This window comes from Pinus tabuliformis, chromosome 4_1, assembly GCF_031772625.1.
Source record: "Pinus tabuliformis cultivar Carrire ecotype Pingquan chromosome 4_1, CPIR1, whole genome shotgun sequence".
NCBI classification, from domain to species: Eukaryota; Viridiplantae; Streptophyta; class Pinopsida; order Pinales; family Pinaceae; genus Pinus; species Pinus tabuliformis.
Window position 1 is genome coordinate 76,188,348 of NC_142303.1, and position 15,087 is coordinate 76,203,434.

Sequence of the window (15,087 nt, forward strand, 5' to 3'; positions counted from 1 at the left end):
GAAATTCAAGTTAGAAGTCTTTCTGAAGTCATGCAAGAGTTATCCCTTAAATTAAGGAGATAAGCCTTAAATTAAAGAGATAAGATTGAGTTATATTTGAGTTGTAATTAGTTAACTTAGTTTACTGAGTTAAGTCTAGTTAAATTAGCTCCAAACTGTTTGAGGAACTAATAGAGAGTTAATAGTTAGTTGATGCATGCATGCACTCAACTAGTGTACTCCAGTTAAATAAAGATTCCCTCATCAGAAACTCATGCATGTCTATTTTGAGAAAGACCTAGTTGAAATTAAAGTCAAGGACAATGTACTATCAGTTGTGTGTTTTCTTATAAAGAAAACTCATGCTTGCAATCAAAGAATCATTCCTTGAGGATTGCACAGTTCTGACAGTGTGTGAGATTAGGTGATCATCCACTGGGTAGAAGAGGTTTTCCACTTGGTTGAAGGAGAATCATCCCAGAGGAACAACGCAAGGAAATAGGAGCTTGGAGGGTAGAGAGGAAGGCTTGAGAGAAGCTAGGATTGCCTGTGAGCATCTGTGAGGATTGTACTGAGAGCTGGCTAGCTGTGAGAGCTAAGGCTTTGGATAATTCCTATGTAATTCCACCTTGTATGATAATACAAATAGTGGGGTTTTTAGCTGAGGCTTTCCCCAAAGTATTTTCATGTGTATTTTGCATTGATTTCTTCTTCTTCTGGTTATATTGTTTAGCTCGATCTTTAAGCTTCCACAAATTGATAGTAGAAGTAGGTTATAGTATTCTACTTTGATTTATATTGCATTATCAGGTTAACCTACAACAGATGTTATACATGATATTAGAGCTGGATTTGTAGAAATTTTCTACATGGTATCAGAGCGAGATTTGTAGAAATTTTCTACATGGTATCGAAGCTGTGATTAGTATAATGAGAAGAGAATTCAAAGTTTGAAGTTCGAGGTTGTAGGTGCAAATAGAATTCATATCATACTTCAAGGTAGGCCAATGGCATTCTATGCTTGAGACTTGAGTATGCCTTGGAAGGCAGCTTGAATTACATAACATGGAAAGATAGAATGGAGGCTGTATTAGAAGACAATGGCTTAAAGGTTTTCATTGATCAAGAAATCCCAATGCTAGCTTCAACTAATGCACAAGAGTTGGTTGAGTGGAAGAAGTGTGTGGCGAAGGCGAGACAGATCATCCTTGAGGGAGTTTGAGACCATATTGTCTCGAGTCTCCATGGGAAGGATACTCCATTTTCAATGTGGAATACATTGAAGGACCTCTACCAGAACAGTAGTGACCAGAGGAAATTGGCGCTCAAGGATAAGCTTCAAAGAATCAAGATGGAGAAGGGCGATAGTATTTCCACATATTTGAACAAGATCACCACCTGCAGAGATGAGCTTGGCAGTGTGGGAATAACTACTGCTGATAAGGATAAGGTGAGCCTTGCTCTCCTTGGCCTTCCAAAGAGTTGGAATAGTTGTAGGAATTTACAGGGTAAGTTCCACAGAAAGAATACCAAAAGGACACTGCTCACAACCAGATCTCAAATCAATACACCAGTATTTTTGACGTGGTTAAAACCCTCAGAGTGCAAGGAGGGAAACAGTCCACGGCCTGTCCCAACGTGGGTACTACAGGCAATTTATTAATCAAAGAATGAAAATTTACATAAGCTTCTCTCATGCACGGATTACCCGAACAATGACCCTCCATGCGCTTTAAATAGAACTCATGGACCAATCGGGTGTCAAGCCACAGATCAAGTGTCGGTAATACCGAGGTGAGAGTGAACCGTCGGATCACTACATATCGTGACCGTCGGATTGTAAGTTACAAAATGTACAACGGTAAAGAAACACACTTTACCTAACTCTAACCTAACTCTATACTAGACCAAGTTGAACTTAACTATATCCTATGTGTCGGAATATCCTAACATCCCCCCTTAAGAACAACTTGGGATAGGATTGAAGGATTTACAAATATGACACAATAGGAGAAGGAAGGAGGCACTAGAGCCTATCCCCCCTTAGTGACAACTTCCTGAACTCCAAGCATATATTGAAGTTTAGTGAACTTCGCCTCTGTGAGAGCCTTTGTGAAGATGTCTGCAACCTGATCATCTGTTGGACAATATTGCACTTCAAGAACATGGTCATGAATGAGCTTTCTGATGAAGTGCATGTGTAGTTCAATGTGTTTGCTGCGCTGATGCTGGACTGGATCTTTGCATAGCTGAATGGAACTTTGATTATCACACCAAAGTGTGGTTGGATGCTGCTGCTCAAAGCCAAACTCTGATAGGATCTGACGAAGCCACAAGGCTTCCTTACTAGCTTCCACGGCACCACGATACTCTGCTTCTGCTGACGAAAGATAAATGGCAGCCTGTTTCTTACAAGCCCATGTAATAGGTCCTGAACCAAGAGTGAAGACATAACCGGCAGTAGACTTCCGATCATCAGGGTCACCAGCCCAATCAGAATCAGTGAAACCAACTAACAGAGGAGTTGCTTTGGCACTGTAATGAATCCCAAACTGTACTGTACCTCGAACATAACGAAGTATTCTTTTAGCTGCTTTCCAATGACTTTCACGGGGGTTTTGCATAAAACGAGCAACAAGGCCAACAACAAAGGAAAGATCAGGACGAGTATGGGTTAAATACAATAGTTTTCTGACAAGTTGACGGTATAAGGTAGCATCAACTTCAGGAGAAGTACAAGAGACTGAAAGTTTGACTCCAGACTGAAAGGGAGAAGGGGCTGGCTTACAGTCTTCCATGTGAAAATGACGAAGAATATCACAAGCATACTTGGACTGGGAAAGGAAAAAACCCTCTTGGGATTGCAAGACTTGAAGACCGAGAAAATAGTGTAAATGTCCTAAGTCTGTCATTTCAAATCTCTTTTTAAGGCTGGACTTCACATGGTTTATAAGGTTGGGATCACTACCAGTAAGAATAAGATCATCAACATAAAGAACAAGGATGATAAGAGAGTTGCCCACTTTCTTGGTGTAGACAGTATTGTCAGAATGACACCTAGTAAAGCCAGATTCTAAAAGAAAGTTATCCATTTTGGCATACCAAGCCCGAGGAGCTTGCTTGAGGCCATAAAGGGATTTCTTAAGTCGACAAACAAGGCTGGAGTCTGTTTGTATGAAGCCAATGGGTTGTTCCATATAGATTTCTTCCTGCAAGTCCCCATGCAAGAAGGCAGATTTAACATCCATCTGATGGACTTCCCATTTTAAAGAGGCAGCAAGGGAAAGAACAAGGCGGATAGAGTTCATTTTGGCAACAGGGGAGAAGGTTTCAGTGTAGTCAATGCCTTCAACCTGTGAAAAGCCCTTAGCAACGAGACGAGCTTTATGTTTATCAACTTTCCCATCTGGTCCATACTTGGTTCTGTAAACCCATTTACATCTAACAAGTTTGCGTCCCTTTGGTAGAGGAACAAGATCCCATGTATCATTTGTCATTAATGAATGATATTCTTCATTCATAGCTGCTTCCCAATGTGGATGGCCTGAAGCTTCTGAAAAAGTGTCAGGATCATGATTTACTGGAGCTTGAGCCAGTAAAGAAGAGGCTCTTTCAAACTGAGAACGTGTACGTCGCTGATCTGTAGGATCACCGGCAAGATCACCTGCTGCATCCCGAGTAGCACGGACCCATCTTGGAAGTTGAGGATCCTGAGAAGGTGGGGGAGGATTATCATCCTCGCTTTCATCATCTGAAGAAGAAAGGTTTTCAAAAGTAGAAGAGATAGGAAGAGGTGGCACATCCGCCGGACTAGGCTCGCAGGCCGATTTATTTTCATCAAATTTTACATCTCTTCTAATGATAACATTTTTGGACTTAAATGGAATAAGTCTATAACCTTTTACATCTTCAGAATATCCAAAAAAAGTACATTTCTCACTCTTAGGTTCTAAAGCTTTATGCTTTTCATCTGGAATATGGGCCCATGCTTCACTTCCAAACACACGAAAGTGACTTACATCTGGTTTAATGGAACTCCAAGCTTCTTCTGGAGTGATATTCTCTAGAACCTTAGTAGGAGTGCGATTGATTATATAATTTGCACAATTAATTGCTTCGGCCCAAAAACTAAGACTGAGTCCTTTAGATTGCAGCATACAATTAGCCATTTCCTTTAAGGTGCGATTTTTCCTTTCAGCTACACCATTTTGTTGTGGAGTGTATGGAACAGTATGTTGCATTTGAATTCCATTTTCGGTGCAAAAGTTGATGAATGTGTTTTTAACATATTCTCCACCATTATCAGTTCTTAGCTTAAGAATTTGATGTCCAGATTGTTTTTCAACAAAGGCTTTGAAGGCCAAAAAGGTGTTAAATACTTCGCTCTTGAGTTTTAAGAAGTATACCCAAGTGCGTCTGGAGAAATCATCAATGAAAGTTAAGAAGTACTTGCAGCCAGAGAATGAAGCAACAGGAAGAGGACCACATAAATCACTGTGCACAAGCTGTAAAGGGGCTGAGGCGTGCCAAGAGGCACGTTTGTCAAAACTGTCCCGATGATGTTTTCCGAGTACACATCCGGAACAAACACCATCTCTGCAAGATACCATAGGAAGACCTGTCACCATATTTTCTTTACATAGATGCTGAAGGGAGCGATAGTTTAAGTGACCAAATCGCTCATGCCAAAGTTTGCTCACTTCATCATTATGAGCAACAAATACTGAGGGAAGATTGGATGACCCAAAGTTGTGAAACTTATACAACCTTTTGGAATCATCAGCAAGACCAGTAGCTAGAATCTGTTTAGGATCTTTTAGATCCTTGATTACAACATCATGAGGTGAAAATTCAACAATTTTACCTTCACCTGAGTGAGTTATCTGATAGACAGATAGAAGGTTGCAGGATAAGGTTGGAACACATAATACATCATTAAACTGACCATTGTCTAGATGAACAGTTCCAGTCCCTACAACATTAAGAGATCTATCATCACCAATATATATATTTTTGGTGTTACAATCATTTAAAGAAGAAAACATGGCTTGGTTTTTGGCCATGTGACAAGAGGCTCCAGAATCAATGAGCCACTCATGAGAATGAGAAGAAGAAGAAGATACATTTAATGCATAACCAGACTGAGATGATTGACAATGAGATGCAGAAAGTGCCATTTCGGAAGTTGAAGTTGAAGTAGGCTCCACATGGATGTTATGTTTCTTCATTGCGGCTTCCAAGGCTTCCATCTTCTTAAAGCATTTAGATTCTAAGTGGCCATCTCGATTACAAAAGTTACAATGTCTATCAGTCTTCTTCCATTTGTTTTTATTGGTCTTATCATTTTGCTGAAATGATCTTTCATTTTGAGGCTGAGATGGTTTAGGACCATTCTTTTGAGGATATGACTTCTTAGGATTCTTTGAATTTGGTTGCTGCTGGGCGGCTAACGCTTTCGTGGAAGAGTTTCCAAGATTAAGAAGACCAAGGTGTAAGAGTTTTTCTTGTTCTCTTATTAAGGAATCACAAAAGGAGTCAAAGGAAGGGGCCTTGCAGTCTTGTCCTTGACAAATGAAAGCAAATACAGAGTAGGCTGGTCCCAACTTAGTAAGGATGGAATAAATAAGGTTACCATCTTCTTTCTTAACTTTAACACCTTCCAAGAGATATCTAAGGGTCTTGAATTTGGACAAGAAATCTTCAATGCAAGAAAAATTATTAGGATCCAAAGTAAGCAGCTCATTTTCAAGTTGATGGGCTCTAATTTCATTTTTAATCCCAAAAACTTTAGCAAGTTTTTCTAATGCTTCATGAGGAGTCTCAAGTCCTGCAATGTGGAATCTAAGATCAGGAGAAATAGACATCCCTATCAAACCACGTGCTTGATCTTGTCTATTTTCCCATTTTGCCGCCTTGTCTTCATCTTTTGGTTTCTTCTCTTGGTTTGTGGCTATTCTGAAGAGACCTTTACTTCTAAGTAAATCTTCCATGTATTCTACCCATTGGAAGTAGTTAGTGCTGTCAAGAATGACTTGGCATGGACTTTCCATTTAAAAAAAAACTGAAGCTGAAGATGCTGAAAGTAAGTGTTCCAACGGATAGATCTCGAAAAAATAGGCGGTTTTAAAAAAAACGGCTCTGAAAAAGGCTTCCGGATGAAGAAGTTATGGCTTTTTGAAAAAAAATTGTTGACGTTGCCGGCAAAGTGCGCGAATGTGCGGGAATGAAAAAATCCGCCCCCACAAAATGGAGACTTGAACCCAAGACCTCTACTCTCTTAAAATAGCTTTGAACCAATTGATCTATACAAAAAATGAGAGAGAGAGAGAGAGAGAGAGAGGGGGGGGGGGGGGGGGGGGCTTGGTTTGCGTGCTTGCCTTGAGAAAGCTCTTTTTCCCTACAAAACACAAAACACAAAACACAAAACCCAACACGAATATGTAAAGAAAAACGAACCTTGCGGCTCGAAGTTAGCTTTAGCCAAAAAACTAGAAATTTTTAAAAAAAATCTCAAAGTTAGCTTTAGCCGAAAAACTAAATATTTTTCTCAATGTTTCTGATTTTCCGAGATCACACTAAGGTGCAGGGAAAAGAGCATACGCATGAGAAAAATCCTTCCTTTCTGTTTCTGATTTGCCCAGATCGCACAGAGTCGCAGGGCAAAGAGCATACGCAGAAATGAAAGGTATAGATCCGGTTAAAAAAAAGGCTAAATAAACTGAGACCGAAATAAGCAGAGAGAAAATAACAGTAAACTGCAAAAGAAACACTGTATACCTCCCGATCTGAAAAATGACGCAGCTAGGGCTACTGGAAACCTTTTCGCGTGAAACGAAAGGGGTTCCTCACTGGAACAGATGCTCCGAACGCAACAGAGCACTCCTCTCGGCCCGAAAGAAGTCAGAAACAGCAGATCTAGGAAACGACAGCCGCATGCAGTTCTACCGGCTTCAGATTTGGATCACCAACGGACGCGGCCCTCAAATAGCTCTGATACCATGTAGGAATTTACAGGGTAAGTTCCACAGAAAGAATACCAAAAGGACACCGCTCACAACCAAATCTCAAATCAATACACCAATATTTTTGACGTGGTTAAAACCCTCAGAGTGCAAGGAGGGAAACAGTCCACGGCCTGTCCCAACATGGGTACTACAGGCAATTTATTAATCAAAGAATGAAAATTTACATAAGCTTCTCTCATGCACGGATTACCCGAACAATGACCCTCCATGCGCTTTAAATAGAACTCATGGACCAATCGGGTGTCAAGCCACGGATCAAGTGTCGGTAATACCGAGGTGAGAGTGAACTGTCGGATCACTACATATCGTGACCGTCGGATTGTAAGTTACAAAATGTACAACGGTAAAGAAACACACTTTACCTAACTCTAACCTAACTCTATACTAGACCAAGTTGAACTTAACTATATCCTATGTGTCGGAATATCCTAACAATAGTTACCAAGACTCTGTGAATAGAAGGGAGAAACTGCCAGATTGGGAACGACTGTGGTCGGATCTGATGTAGGAGGAGATTAGGAGGAGCACATGAGATGGTTCTTCATCCAAGAATGATGATGAAGTAAATCTGGCCTTAGCAAGTAAGGCAAGGAAAGGGAAGGGTAAGGATTCCCATTCCAAATCGAATTCTTCTCATGGAGGGAAGAAGGGTGACATGTCTAAAGTGAGATTCTTTAATTGTCACGAGATGGGATATTATGCGACTAATTTCCCATCAAATAAGTCCAAGAAGGGATCCTCGGAAGGTGAGGCATTAACCTCTTAGTTTGAAATGGACTTTACCCTCATCGCATGCATGGTGTCATCGATGATGGGTTGTGTCTGGTATCTTGACAGTGGAGCCTCATTCCACATGACCGGTGATAAAAATTTATTCAGTGCCTTGGAGGAGAAAGACCTCAAGATGTGCATAGAGATGGGTGACGATGAAAGGTATAGCGTTTCAGGAGTGGGTATGGTTTCTTTTCAGAGGGAGAATGGAGCTCCTCTCAGCTTGATAGATGTGATGTATGTGCCCAAACTGAAGAAGAACTTGGTATTGGCTGCGATGTTGGAGGACAAAGGCTATGATGTTGTCTTCAGTAAAGGAAAGGTGTTCCTAAGACACATAGCCATGGGTCAAACCAAGAGGATAGGGATTTGGGTGAAGAATCTCTATAAAGTAGAGGTAGATGATTGTGCAACATTGAGTACGAAAGAAGAATTGGTGCAAAGCCAAGACATTGGCGAGTTGTGGCATAGGCAGTTGGGCCATTTGCATCATGGGGCTTTGAAGATAATGCAACAGATATCTACATGACTTCCCAAAGTTAAACTTGAGCAAGTTGACGCATGCAAAGGTTGTACCTTGGGAAAGTACACCAAGTCTTCCTTTCATGATCGAGACAGTCGAGTAAAGGCTATCTTAGAGCGAGTTCATATTGATGTGTGTGGACCATTCTTGACGGCATCCACAACGAAGGAAAGGTATTATTTGATTTTAATTGATGATTTTTCTCGTAAATGATGGATTTATTTCATGTAGAAGAAGGACCAAACCTTCACAAAGTTTTGTGAGTTCAAAGCTTTGGTCGAGAAAGAGTTAGGGAAGAAGATCAAGGCCTTGAGAAGCGACAATGGTGGAGAATATGTATTTTAAGAGTTTAAGGACTTCTGTGTAGCGGAATGAATTAAACGAGAGTTGATGGCACTTCATAACCCATAGTAGAATGGGGTGGCCAAGAGGAAGAACATAACTATTGTAGTGGCAGCATGAGCAATGCTGCATGACCAAGGCCTACCACTTCACTTGTGGGCTGAGGCATGCAACACAACGGTCTATTTGTAGAATAGAATCCCACATCACATACTTGGGATGAAGACACTAGAGGAAGCTATCTCTGGTAAGAGACTAGATGTGGGTCACTTCAGGATCTTTGGCTCATCGATATATTGCCATGTGACAAAGGATGCATGAAAGAAGCTTGAGCCGAAAACAGAGTTGAGGATATTTGTGGGGTACACTAATAAACCTCACAACTATCGGGTGTACTTGCCTACCAGTCAGAGGACAGTGGTTCGCAGAGATCTCAAGTTTGATGAGCAGAAGGCCATGCGAGTTTCCCTTGAGAGGGAGCTCCAACTACAGGTTGTGGAGGAACTGTTGGTTCCTAAGGAGGAGGAGCCTTAGACTGATGCAGAGCAGCCGCATGCAAAATTTCCAGGATTGGAGACATCCACTCAAGTAGAGTCTTTCAGAGATGGATGGAAGTGCACAAGTGGAGTTGTTGAAGGATGCGAGAGAGAATGTGGGAGCACCATCTTCTCAATGCAAACAGAGGAGGTCACCTGAGAGGTACATTGGATACATGGCCCTTGTTGGGGAATGTGTTGAGACCGAGCCATCTTCCTTTGAGGAAGCAGTGCAACAATCGATTTGGGTTGATGGTATGGTGGAGGAGTATGACTCCATAGTTCATAACAGTGTTTGGGACATGGTTTTGAGACTAGAGAACAAGTCAGTTGTGAGTTACTGTTGGCTTTACAAGGTAAAGCAAGCTGCTGATGATGGGAGGATCATGTTGCTGCAGTATATTTCGACTGAGGAGCAAGATGCTCACATTTTGATAAAGGCATTGTCAAAGTGTAAATTTGAGTTCCATAGAGACAAGATCAGGGTGGCAGATAATACCTTTCTTATTAAGAGGGAGTGTTGAAATGTGGCAACAAGAATATTCCAATTTAATTTGTCCTTGAATTAAATTGTGAATTAAAATCGAATTTATTCTTAACAACTACTTGGAAATAATTAATTAAGTTATTTTGACTTAATTAGTTAGAGAAATTCAAGTTAGAAGTTTTTTTGAAGTCATGCAAGAGTTATCCCTTAAATTAAGGAGTTAAGCCTTAAATTAAGGAGATAAGATTGAGTTATATTTGAGTTGTAATTAGTTAACTGAGTTAACTCCAGTTAAATTAGTTCCAAATCGTTTGAGGAACAAATAGAGAGTTAACAGTCAGTTGATGCATGCATGCCCTCAACTAGCGTACTCCAGTTAACTGAAGATTCCCTCATCAGAAACTCATGAATGTTTATTTTGAGAAAGACCCAGTTGAGATTAACGTCAAGGACAATGTACTATTAGTTGCATGTGTTTTCTTATAAAGAAAACTCATGCATGCAGTCAAGGAATCATTCCTTTAGGATTACGCAGTTTTGACAGTGTGTGAGATCAGGTGATCATCCACTAGGTAGAAGAGGTTTTCCACTTGGTTGAAGGAGAATCATCCTATAGGAACAACACAAGGAAATATGAGCTTGGAGGGTAGAGTGGAAGGCTTGAGATAATCCAGGATTTAATGTGAACATCTGTGAGGATTGTACTGAGAGTTGGCTAGTTGTGAGAGTTAAGGCTTTGTATAATTCCTATGTATTTCCACCTTGTATGATAATACATATAGTGGGGTTTTTAGCTGAGGCTTTCCCCAAAGTATTTTCATGTGTATTGTGCATTGATTTCTTCTTCTGGTTATATTGTTTAGCTCAATCTTTAAGCTTCCGTAAATTGATAGTAGAAGTAGGTTACAATATTCTGCTTTGATTTATATTGCATTATCGGGTTAACCTACATCAAATTTTCTAAAATCCATGCTTGGTTTCTTCCTAGTGAATACTTATTCAGGAGTCATTTTATCTAGTGACATCTGGGGACTTTGATTTTATATGTATACAATTGCCTTTTTTGCTTCACCCTATAAAGATTTCAAAAAATATTGATCATGTAGCATATCTTTTTACACTTTCTTCAATGGACCAATTCTTTCATTTTGCAAATCCATTTTACTCGGGATTATATGGGACTATTATCTCCCTCTTAATCCCATACTCCTTATAGAAAGCTATAATTTCCTTAGATGTATATCCTCCTCCATGATTAGACCTTAATATCTTGATTATCCTTTCTATAAGTTTCTCTACTTCAACTTTGAATTCTTGAAGCTTCATCCTTGGATTTCATTAAGTAAACCCAAGTTTTCCTTGAATGCTCATCTATAAGAGTGACATAATATAGATGAATTCCAAGTGAATTTGGATTCATAGGATCGCAGGCATTAGAATGAATAATATCCGAGATTTATTTTGAACTTGAATAATTACTTCCAAATGGTTTCTTGGTGCTCTTACCTAATGCACATCCCTTGCATACTCCTTCATGACCTTCTTTTAGTTTGGGGACGCCATTCACTATTGAATTTAGGGTTGGTAATATTTTTTATTGAAGATGACAAAATCTTCTATGCCAAAGTTCACATGGGCTAACTTCAATGTGAACCAAAGCTTGAGCGAGGGGAGTTAAAAATTTGTAGAGTATTCCATCATGGATCCCAATCATTCTAACATCTTATATGCTTGAGTTGTTTCCCCATACTACAACCTTTCTATCAATTAAAGAAAATAGATCAACTTTGTCTTCTAGACATGAAATGGGAATTAAATTCTTGTGAGAACCTGGAACAAATAAGATTTTGTTGAGATTAATGTTTCCTTCAATCTCTATCTCAAGTGAAGTTAATCCAATTCCTTTCACAAGGTAGCTTTTATTATCACAAATTTCTACAGAGTAAGAGAAATTCCCTTTGCATAATGTCTTCAACCGCTTATGTTGACTAGTCATATGTCTTTATGCTCCATTGTCGATCACCCAAATATTTCTTCTTGAAATGTGCTAGTGAGTGCTGAGAATAGTCCTTCATCCTTTGTAGATGTATTGGTCACTTGTTAGAAGAAAATAAGAGATCCCATAATTATTTTCTGCCCTTATTGAGTTGACTTGCCACCTTCATACGCTTATTTAGGGACTTTTTCAGTGTAGAGATATTCATTATGCCCTTAGCCAAACTTAGCTCTAATACCATGTTGATTAATCTATAGGGAAATAGTTAGGATGATTTCTCTTTCTACGATAACTGATTGTGATGTATTTTTACCTTTTATTACTTATTAGCTTCTTCAATTATTATTATGTTCATGTATCATCAAACGAATACCAAACAAGAATAAAAATAGTACACAAGAACACAAAATGTAGGATGCAAGCTAGGGAAAAAACCTCTCCACGTGAGAGGAAAACCCACAAATCTCTTCTCTTCTTGTGTATTCTTCAATTGACGAATTCCATGTCCTCCAGACCAAGTCCAATACCCGCCAAGACCAATTCCAACCTTTCTTGATGATGTGCTTCCTTTGTCCAAGTCAAACCCAGTCAAATCTCTTCCAACAACACAACTTTGACCCCCAGCTTTAGAATTTCGGGCTCTACTGCAAGTCTGAAACTTTCTGCCCCCAACAAATGCTACTGCAACCACACATGTGAGCAAAATTATCCTTCCAATGCCTCCCAACAACTTGTCTTTCCTTTCTTCCTTATCTAGGGCTAGTAGATGTCCTATTAGGTCCTTCTTCCAACAACTTTGATCCTCTTACAATAGATAGATAATTTCAACCTTGAAGCAACAAACCCTAGCTTCACTTCTTTGCACGTGTGAAAGAGAATTAGCCCATAAACAATCTTTTTTCGTCCTCTTCCTTCTTCACTAGCCTTCTTGCTTGTCTCCTTCACTTGAATGAGTGAGTGATAAATGTGTCTCAAGGAGTTCAAGTTCCTTCCTTTATATAGGCTTCTCAAGGTGGATGTGGCTCTTCATAATAGGTTGACTTTCCAGCGACCAAACTAAATTGGTCTTGAGGGGTATTTTGCACATTTAATGACAAAAATATTTTTCTTTACAAGTTACAATGTTCCCGATGGGGTCTTCAACTTATGACAATGACTCTTTTTACTTCTTGACCTAGGACAAACCCTAGAAGCACTAAATGTGTGCTTGACCTCTAAAATAAAATACCTTGAACATGAAACCCATGCTCCAAAAATAACAATAATAATTTTTCTTTCATTTTACAAAATAAAGGAATCAAAAGTATATTTCATATTTATGAAGACCGAACCTAGTTACATATTTTTCAACACAACATATCGTAACGCTGGGGTTAATTTTGTACAACCCTCTTTCCCACAATGACAACAATATTTTGAAGAGCTGAATATGACAAAATCACAAAACTCCAACAAAAATAAAGGAAATAACAAACCAAAAGGGGAACCTTGGTAGGGGCAAGAAACAACATCAACCTTCATGGACACCAACTGGGGGCCATCCCCCTAATCAAATCCAAAACCAAGGCCAAAGAAATAAAAACTCACAAAATCAGAACAAGAAATCTAGTCTAAGGACTAATCATGCTTGTGCTATTTGTGGGGAGTATGGCCATTACACCCACCATTTCCCTCAACTCCCTGAGTTGAAAAGGATGAAAGATACCATGGGGCAGGGTCGGCTGCACCAACAAAATGTCATTATGTGGGACCCTTTTCCTCATCAGGGACTAGTGAATACCCAACAAGAAAACCCCCAACAAAAGTGTCAGAATCACCCTAGAGGGAATTCCCTGGCTACCACCAATTGTGACATCTACATGGTAGGAGAAGAATCTCTCCTGCAAATACCAAACAAAGACAATGTAACCCATCCAGAAACTACCCCTTCAACATCAACCATGATTACAACTTCAGCCCCAATGACCTTGCCTCGACCCCCTTTTCAAACCATCCCACGTATGACCAAAGGACCACTTTATCAAGCAGGGCATATGTCAAAAGCATCTCATAATTATAGTATCATGGATGATCTAGCCCAATCCCCATCAACTATGTTAGCATTGAAAGTTTAACAAACTTTCCCAACCTAGTGGAAAGCCCTTCTTTCCTTAGGAGCTATTGACCCTATCGATTCTCATTTGATGGCTTTTGAGTTGGATAATGCTACCCCACACCTTCCATTGAAAATTGCCTTCCATATTCCAGTCACCATTCATAGCATCAACATCTATCATTGCATTATTGACGAGTGGACATCTACTTGCATCATGTCAAAGACAATTTGTTTGAAATTGGGTTCTCCCGAACTAAAACCATCACCCATTACTCAGAGCTTACAACAGACTCCCATAGGGCCTCGTAGGATTTTTTTAGGACATATCGATAGAAATTTCCAACAAAATGATGCTCATCGACATATAAGTCCTTGATGCCCACCTTGATTAAAATATATTGCTAGGCCACAGCTACATGTATCCTATGAATGTGGTGGCATCTTCTATGTTCTGTACCATGATGTCCCCCCATGATGGGAAAATCATTACAGTAGATCAACTCACATACTATGAGAAAAAGACCACAAATGCTCCCGATGGGGTGTTACCTTTTGTAGGATCCCACAAAGAGTTGATTACCACTTTTACGGAAATGGCCCCAGGGATGTTCAAACCATCATCATTGCTTGGCACATAAATGGGAGACACATCTCTTATAGAGCCCCCCCCCCAAGCCCCGGTGTGCATGATGAGATCATCAAACACACCGCAACCCCAAGAACCATTTTCTGGCACCCCTAGTGTTGTCGTTACTAACCCAATGTTCCTACCCTATGTTATCACTCAAACACCCTTCTTATATCCCCCACCTAGTTTTGTTTCACACCAAGTCATGGCAACCCTCACATTGCGAAATATGGATTTAGAAATACCTGTCTGGTATCTTCTCGTAGAGGTCATGTCTGCACAATTAGTTATTACCTCAATATACATCATTCCTATAGCCCACCCCCAGGAAACCATCCCAAATCGAGTTACGCTAGTGTCAACACTAGCTGGTGCTAAGAAGAGGGATAAGAAAAAAGGAAATAAGGTGGAGGCCTCAAACAATCCCTCACCTAGGATACCACCACCCTGTGTTTTATGTGAAGTAGTAGGACACCCTGCCAACTTATGCCCGAAGTTAGAAGAGTTAAAATCCATTCTTCATGTGCCAACATCGCCAGTTGCCCCACCTCCACCATCGGGGGAAAATTCCACCCCAAAACAAAATATGACATTACACACTAACCATGCATGCATTATATGCATGGAATATGAATATTACACTCACCATTGTCTTGAAATCCATTGTTATCGAGATACATTGGGAGCCCTCACTCAAACCAATAC